The sequence below is a fragment of the Gossypium raimondii genome, chromosome 4 (assembly GCF_025698545.1).
Source record: "Gossypium raimondii isolate GPD5lz chromosome 4, ASM2569854v1, whole genome shotgun sequence".
NCBI lineage: Eukaryota > Viridiplantae > Streptophyta > Magnoliopsida > Malvales > Malvaceae > Gossypium > Gossypium raimondii.
The window spans coordinates 29946006-29954488 of NC_068568.1; the positions used below are offsets into that span (position 1 = coordinate 29946006).

At 35.0% G+C, this 8483-nt stretch overlaps 1 non-coding gene across 1 annotated transcript; it reads left to right on the forward strand.

Annotated features, from left to right (window-relative positions):
* Window positions 1–8172: 8172 nt before the first annotated feature.
* On the forward strand, window positions 8173–8279 carry LOC128040879 (small nucleolar RNA R71). Its single transcript, XR_008195685.1, has one exon. It is a non-coding gene; the product is annotated as a small nucleolar RNA R71 (small nucleolar RNA).
* Window positions 8280–8483: the final 204 nt, after the last annotated feature.

The window sequence follows — 8483 nt, forward strand, 5'->3', positions numbered from 1 at the left end:
GTCGGAATAGTAGTTTCGGGACCACAAATTTGACGAGAAAAAATTTTATTTTCATTATATTTTTATGGTCTACGATTTCACAAAATGGTTTTGTGAAAATTTCGTTTGAAAATTTTGAAGTTTGGGCACTCAATTTAGTCAAAAGGACTAAATTGTAAAAAGTGCAAAAGTAGAGTTCTATATGTTAGAGGTGTCCAATTGTTATGAAATTTTAGGTCTTTATATGGTAATTAGACCATTGGTTAAGTTGGTGGACAAAAATGGGTATGGTTAGGCATGTTTCCAAAGTTTTTCATTAAGGGCATTTTGGTCATTTAGTTATTAAAATGAATTAAAAACAAAATTAAAAGCCAATTTTTGTCCATCTTCAACCCCTAGGCCGAAATTTGCATGGAGAAACCATGGGTAGGGTTTTTCAAGCTTCTAATCTCGATTGTAAGTCCGTTCTATCCCCGTTTTTAATGATTTTTACGTTTTTGAAATCCTCGTAACAAGATTTACCTATTTTTACCATTGTTTTGAGCTAGTGTTTGTGTTTAAATATTTACCCATGAATGGTATGCATGTATTCTGATGTTTTATGGAAGAAAATGAATGTTTGGAGTGTGATAAACGATTTGTACTAAGTAATTTTCGATGAAAATGCCTAAAAGGATTAATTTGTAAAAGTTATAAAATATGTCACAAGTGTGTGAATAAGTGAGTATTGTGGACTGCTATAGTTGTGAAAATGGTTCAGCTAGGCCTAAAATGCAAGGAAATTGAATAAAAATTATTTTGCGAGCCTAGGGGAAAATCGTAATTTTGTGAAACTTTAGGGGCAAAGATGTAATTTTGACAAAGTATGATTTTTGGACTGGAATGAATAGTGTAAATGTTATATAAGTTAAATGTATTGTTATAAATCAAGAAAGATGAGAAATTGAAATTGATCGATAAAAAGAAAAGTGAGAAAAAGTGAAAAATTCCCGAATGAACCTTTGGAATAAAAATGGATACAAATGAAGTGACAAAAATGATCACATGTGTGGCACGGATTGTGTGTAGGCAACTATGTAAAAGTGAAAATGATGGTCACGTGTGTAGTACTATGTGCAGGCTACTACGTGTACCGGAATGATAGGTCGCATCTGTAGTACTATGTGTAGGGTACTATGCGTACCGGATAGTTTCGATCACGTGTGTAGTACTATGTGCAGGCTACTGCGTGTATCGAATGGTAATGGTCACATGTGTATTACTATGTGCAGGCTACTGTGTGAACCAAACATCATTGATTAGTAAGGTGGTTGCTATGTGTTGATTCCACCGGACATCATTGATTAATAAGGTGGTTGCTATGTGCTGAATCCACCGAGTATCTGTTATTATTTTGAAGTGTTAATCAAGAAATTGACTAAGTGTAATTGAATAATGAATATAGGTGTGAAATTGAATTGCATATCGACTTAGAAATGGAAAAGTGAATTTTGAATTGAATTGTTATTGAAAGTGAAAAAGTGAAATTATGAAAGAGTACATTTAGCAATAAAATAGTTTAGACAGCAACAGTTGAGTGATTTTGAAAAAGCACCTAAAATGATGGAGATTTAATTATAGGCTGAATAATATATGAAATTGAAGCTAAATGAGTCTATTTTCACATAAAATAAATATATCAAGCAAAAGAGTTAAATATATTGAGATATTTGAATTTTAGTTAGATAGAGTCGAATGAGTTTGGAATCACTGTTCTAACTTTGGAAAATTTTACAAAATTGTACAAAAATAATTATAGGATAAATTTTATATTTTAGAATCCTAAGTGAATCTATTTTCAATATAAACAAACAAAAACAATATCTGAATTTCGTACAATGAGATAATTAATTTTTAGTGAAGAGAGGTCGAACTATCAAGTAGTGAAATAGGAAAACTTTAAAGAATAAACTGTACTATTTGGATTAACAAAAAAATCTAAAAATTTTATGGTAGGAAGATATGTGAATCTAGTCTTGGGTAAAATTTACAGATCTTAATTTGGAGTTCTGTAGCTCTAGGTAAAAATAATTTAGTGACTCTGACTCGAATAGATAACTTTGAATATACATGCGAGTAAATAGTAAAATTGTAGTTAATGTTGTTTAAGTGTGTTATACACATTAAGGATGTGGAATGGAGAGGAGGATGAGGAAAATTGGAAGAAAATATGAATTATTTGTGTATAATTGACCATAAGCTCGATTATAATCGATAAACGATTGAAAAGAAATGATGTTTATAATTGTGCATTATTAGTTATAGTTAAAGTTCATGTGAGAAAATAAAGTTTCATAGTATGTGTATGTGGTATACTTGGTATATGATCTGGTATGTAGCAATGTCAGAAATTGTTTATGAATTAACTCATGTTGATAAGTTTGATACATAAATAAATGTGGTGCTTATCCGTGCTTATAATGCTTATACTATATGTTTATTTGGCTAGCATGTTTGGTGTGTATGCTTAGGCTTTGGCCAAGTTGTAATGGATTACATACATTAAATTTATAAAATTATGCATTGAGATGGTAAATGTCTAGATGAAAATATGCTTGTGATCATAAAAGGGTGGTAAGGTTTAAAGTTTGTAATCTTTATTAAAATGGTTTATCATGTGGTTAATCTTCAAAAAGGCTAGCTTGCGACTACAGTTTAGTGTAATGTTTATATCTTGTGTGATATGCATAGGAAACGAGAGTGGAAAGGAAATGAAATACTAGGTTCATGCTTGAAGTGTAAAATGATGCAAAAAGGGGAGGTTAAGTTAAACAATAAATATGAATTAGTATTGAACTTAATGAAATTGAATTGTACGTGAATTAAAGGGAAATTGCGAATGATATGATTTGAATTAAATGAATTATTGTGGTATTGAAATGTATATTGGATTGAGAAATTGAATTGAATCGTGAAAATGAGAATCGTGAATTAAATGAAATGGAAATGAAGTATTGAATTGCATGAGTATGTATTGGGTCTCGAAGCCCTATTTGTTACAAATATAGTATTTTGAAGTTATAACGTGAAGATTTATAAAAGCATGTTAAAAATTTGAATAGTTTAAATTTGAATGAAATTTTATAACTCGATTTAACATGTTTATAATTGTATGTGTTCTAGTAATGCCTCGTACCCTATTCCGGTGTCAAATACGGGTAAGGGGTGTTACAATGTGACATCGCCAGATTCGGTCATAACGTTTAGATCGGATTTGGGGTGTTACAGATTCGAGGGGTCACAAGCAGTCCAGCTTAAGTTTCAATCTCCTACACAAAATTTATTTTAACATACTAGTCCCAAAAATATACCCTAAATCATTTATTTAAAAGAAAACGTGAAAAATTAAGTATTTGATAAAATGAACGAGACTTTATCTCACTCAATTTTATCTCCCTATTAATGTTTTAAGCGCTGAGCATTAACTCAAAAATTACCTCCCTTACCTTGAAGTTCAACAACTCCATATGGAAAAACTTAGTGAATCATAAATGGACAGGACCAACGTGATTTTAATTTACCTGGAAAGAACCTTAATCTAGAATTGAAGAACAAGACTTGCTGACTTACTTCAAACTCTCGAACTCGAATATGCTTGTCATGCCATCTTTTAAGTCTTTCCTTGAATAGTTTGGCATTCTCATATGAGAACATTCGGAACTCTTCTAACTTGTTGAGTTGAAGCATCTGTTTCTCTTTAGCAAGCTTAAGATCCAAGTTGAGTTTGTTGGAGAGCCTAGTAAGCTTTATGTTCTAACTCCAAGGGAAAATTATAGGCTTTCCCAAAAACCAACCTATAGGGTGACATCCCTAAAGGTGTTTTCCATGTTGTCCTATATGCCCATAAAGCATCATCTAGTCTTTTGGACCAGTCTCGTCGGTTCGGACAAACTACCTTCTTGAGTATGCCTTTTATCTCTTTTTTTGCCAATTCAGCTTGCCCATTTGTTTGCGGATGGTAAGCTGTGGCAACCTTGTGCTTCACTCCTTATTTTTCGAGTAACCATTTAAACCATTTGTTCACAAAATTGGACCCCCCATCACTGATGGTGGCCCTAAGAGTTTGAAACATTGTGAACATATGTTTGTAAAAACTTTATCACAACCTTGGCATCATTCGTCGGATATGCCTCGGCCTCAACCCGCTTAGACTCGTAGTCTACTGCTACCAATATATATTTATGACCAAAAGACGGAGCGAAAGGACCAAGGAAGTCAATAACGCAAATATCAAATAATTCTACCTCAATGATGTTTGTTTGAGGCATCTCATTTTTGTTGATGGCGTTTCCAACCCTTTGGCATCAATCACAACTCTTTACGTAAGCATATGCGACTTTGAATAGTGTTAGCCAAAAGATTCTGGCTTGCAATACTTTGGCTACAGTACGTGTACCTCCGAAGTGTCCTCCACATGGAGCTATGTGGCATAATATAAAATCTTATGTACTTTATCTTCTACGACTCATCTCCTAATCATTTGATCTGCACATTTTCTAAACAAGTATGGTTCTTCCTAGAAATAGTATTTCACATCGTGAAGAAACTTTTTCTTTTTTTTATATGACTTATCAAAAGGCATCAAATCACAAGATAGATAGTTAGCAAAATTAGAAAATCAAGGGGAATTATGGATATGATTTACCTTAAGTATGTATTCATCTGGGAATGTCTCCTGAATAGGTATAAGTGGAGAAGTCCCTTCTTACGGCTCAATCTGGACAAGTGGCCTACTACTTGGTTTTCTACTCTCTTTCGATCTTGAATTTCTAAATTGAATTCTTGGAGCACAAGTACCCATCGAATCAACCATGATTTAGCGTCTTTCTTGGCAAGTAAGTATTTAATTACCGAGTGATCCATATAGACCATCACTTTGGTACCTACAAGATAAGATCGAAACTAGTCAAAAGCTAATACAATAGAAAGTATTCTTTCTCTGTTACTGTATAATTCAATTGAGCTCCTGTCGAAGTCTGACTTGTATAGTAGATGGGATGAAAAACTTTGTTCCGTCACTGGTCCATCATAACTCCTATCGCGAAGTCACTTGCGCCACACATCAATTTAAATGGCAAAACCTAGTCCGGTGTGACAATGATTGGTGCTGAAACTAACCAACTTTTCAAATCATTGAAAGCTTTTAAACACTCCTCATCAAATTTGAACATAGTGTCCTTCTCCAATAATTGCACAAAGCTTTAGAAATTTTGGAGAAATCCTTGATAAATCTCCGATAAAAACCAGTGTGGCCCAAAAAGCTCCTAACACCCTTTACAGATGTTGGAGGTGGGGGTTTCTCAATAACATCTACCTTTGCTTTATCTACCTTGATTCCTTGTCTCATTATTCGATGCCCTAGAACAATACCTTCTTATACCATGAAATGACACTTTTCCTAGTTAAGTACGAGGTTTGTTTCTTCACATCGCCTTAATACCTTGGCTAGACTGGCTAGGCAATCATCATATGTATCTCCGCATATTGAAAAATCATCCGTAAATACTTCCAAATATTTTTCAACCATGTCAGTAAAAATAGACATCATACATATTTGAAATGTAATAGGTGCTTTACATAAACCAAATGGCATGCGTCTAAATGCGAATATACCATACGGGCATGTGACTGTTGTTTTGTGTTGATCCTCTGGTGCTACTGTAATCTGATTATACCCCGAGTATCCATTGAGGAATCAATAATAGTCTTGTCCCGCGAGTCTATCCAATATTTGATCCAAAAATGGTAAAGGAAAGTCGTCTTTCCTAGTCGCCTTGTTCAACTTTCAATAATCGATGTAAATTCTCCATCTCATAACCATTCTGGTTGGTATTAGCTCGTTATTCTTATTCTCAACAATCGTGATACTTCCTTTCTTTGGCACGCACTGGACCGAACTTGCCCACGAACTGTCTGAGATGGGGTAAATTATACCTACATCTAACCATTTTATGATCTCTTTATTTACCATGTCCTTCATGATCAAATTTAGCCTCCATTGTCCATCAATAGTCCCCTTCTCGCCATCTTCTAGGATGATCCTGTACATGCATACAGATGGACTAATGCTATGAACATCGGCTATGGTCCATCCGATAGCCTACTTGAATTGTTTTAATACTAGGATAAGCTTCTCTTCTTACTATTTGGTCAACTCCACTTAAATAATCACAAGCAAAGTAGAAGCGTTACCTAAATAAACATATTTTAAATGTGAGGGAAGTACCTTCAGTTCTAATTTAGGTGGCTCCTCAATTGACGCTTTTGGCTTGACATAATCTCTACTTTCTAACTCCAAAGATTCAAAGTGGGATTGCAGATTAAATACCCTTTGATTACCTTCTAGCAAAGTTAAGTATTCATCCCCCTCTTCATCACATGGAGGGTCTAATGTCAAAATTTCCTCCAATGGGTCCTCAACATAGTTGAGTTCCTTTTCCATGACTAATTCCTCTAAATCGGATACTGCAGAACAATCATCAACTACGTCAAGAAATCACATAGACTTAAAAACATTAAATGTTACCTGATCGTCCTGAACACGCATAGTAAGCTCACCCTTCTGCACATCAATAAGGGTCCTTCTAGTTGCTAGGAAAGGCCTTCCTAGGATGATTGACACCTCTTTATCTGCTTCAAAGTCTAGAATAACTAAGTCAGTAGGAAAAATAAATTTGTCTGCACATACCAATACATCCTTAATTTTTCCTTCTAGATGTGCTAAGTATCGATCTGTTAATTGAAGTGTAACCATAGTAGGTCAAACTTCACCTATCCCCAACTTTCTAAATATGGACCTGGGGATCAAGTTAATGCTCGCACCTAAATCGCATAATGTTTTACCATAATATGTTGCTCCAATGTTGCAAGGTATGGTAAAAACATTCAGGATCCTTCAACTTTTGGGGTAGTTTGTCTTGAAGATATGCACTGCATTCTTTTGTCAGAGCTACGGTCTCAAATTCTCCAAGTCTTTGTTTCTTAGACAAGATATCCTTCATAAATTTGACATAATTCAACATTTTTTCAAGTGCTTCTACCAACGAAATGCTAATATGAAGTTGCTTGAGTACGTCTAGAAATTTCTTGAACTAGACTTCCTACTTCTACTTGTGAAGTCTTTGAGGGTAGGGTGGGGAAGGATTCTTTACTGGAACTGGATTATTCATTTTCTGTGGCAATTCTGCATCCAATGAAGTTATTACTTTATCAGAATTGACAGGTTTGGAAATTATCTCATTGGGTTTTGTAGATTCTAGTTCTAGTGAAGCTAGAATTTCAACACTTGGTTGAACTTCCACTAAATCTTGAGCATCAACTGGCTCCTCTTCAACTTCGACAATGTTGGGCTCTAAGTATTTCCACTCCTTTATGTCAATGGATTGCAATGCTCTTTCCCTAGATTTCTTGGGTTATCTCTATCACTAGGAAGAGCACCTTGTGGTCAGTTCCTAAGTTCAGTTGCAAGCTAACCTATTTAGTTTTCCAGGTTTTTTAATGTGGCTGTTTGGCTTTGGATTAAGGCATTATTTTTCGCTATGTATGCCTTCAACAGGTTTTCTGAGCCATTGGAAGTTTCAACTTGAGGTTGTTTCTAACTTATTGGGTAAATACAGGTGATTGGGACAGTCTAGGTTAGGCGTAAGTGTTACTGGGTCTAGCCCCTTGGTTACTCCAAGAGAAATTAAGGTGGTTTCACCAATATGGATTATAAAAATTGATTGCAGTCATTGCCTTCCTCGGTTCTAGTTCTAGTTACCCATGTAATACACGGATTTTGGGTTTGATTGACATTCTTCGAACAAGTGTCCTTCCCCACAATAAGGGTAGGCTACATTTTCAAATTGATTAGGTGACTGAGCTACAAAACTATTAAATCCATTAATGGTAAAATTCTTAAGCATTGAGGAAATCGAAGATACCTGAGATGCTAGTGAAATGAGAGCATCCACTTCATGCATTCCAACGAATCGTCTTCCTGATGCTACTCGATTGGTTGGCCATTGATAATTGTTGCTGGCAATCCTCTCAATGATTTCATAAGCCTCGTTATAAGACTTAGAAAAGAGAGCTCCATTAGCAGAAGTGTCTACTACCATTCTCGTGTTAGCATTGAGACCATTGTAGAATGTCTCAAGTTGGATGCAATGCGAGATTTCATGATGAGGGCACTTCCATAGTAATTCTTTGAACCTTTCCCATGCCTTATATAAGGACTCGTCATCCATTTGTTGGAAAATAGTAATTTCATTCCACAGCATAGCATTCTTACTAGGTGGGAAGTATTTCATAAGGAATCTTTATGCTAACTCTTACCATGTGGTAATGGACTGTGGTGGCAATAAGTTCAACCAGGCTCGAGCTCTGTCCCTCAGTAAATATGGGAACAACTTTAATCTTAGTGCATCTTCGGGTACTCCAGCTAACTTCAAAGAATCACTCACCTCCATAAATAGTCTTGAATG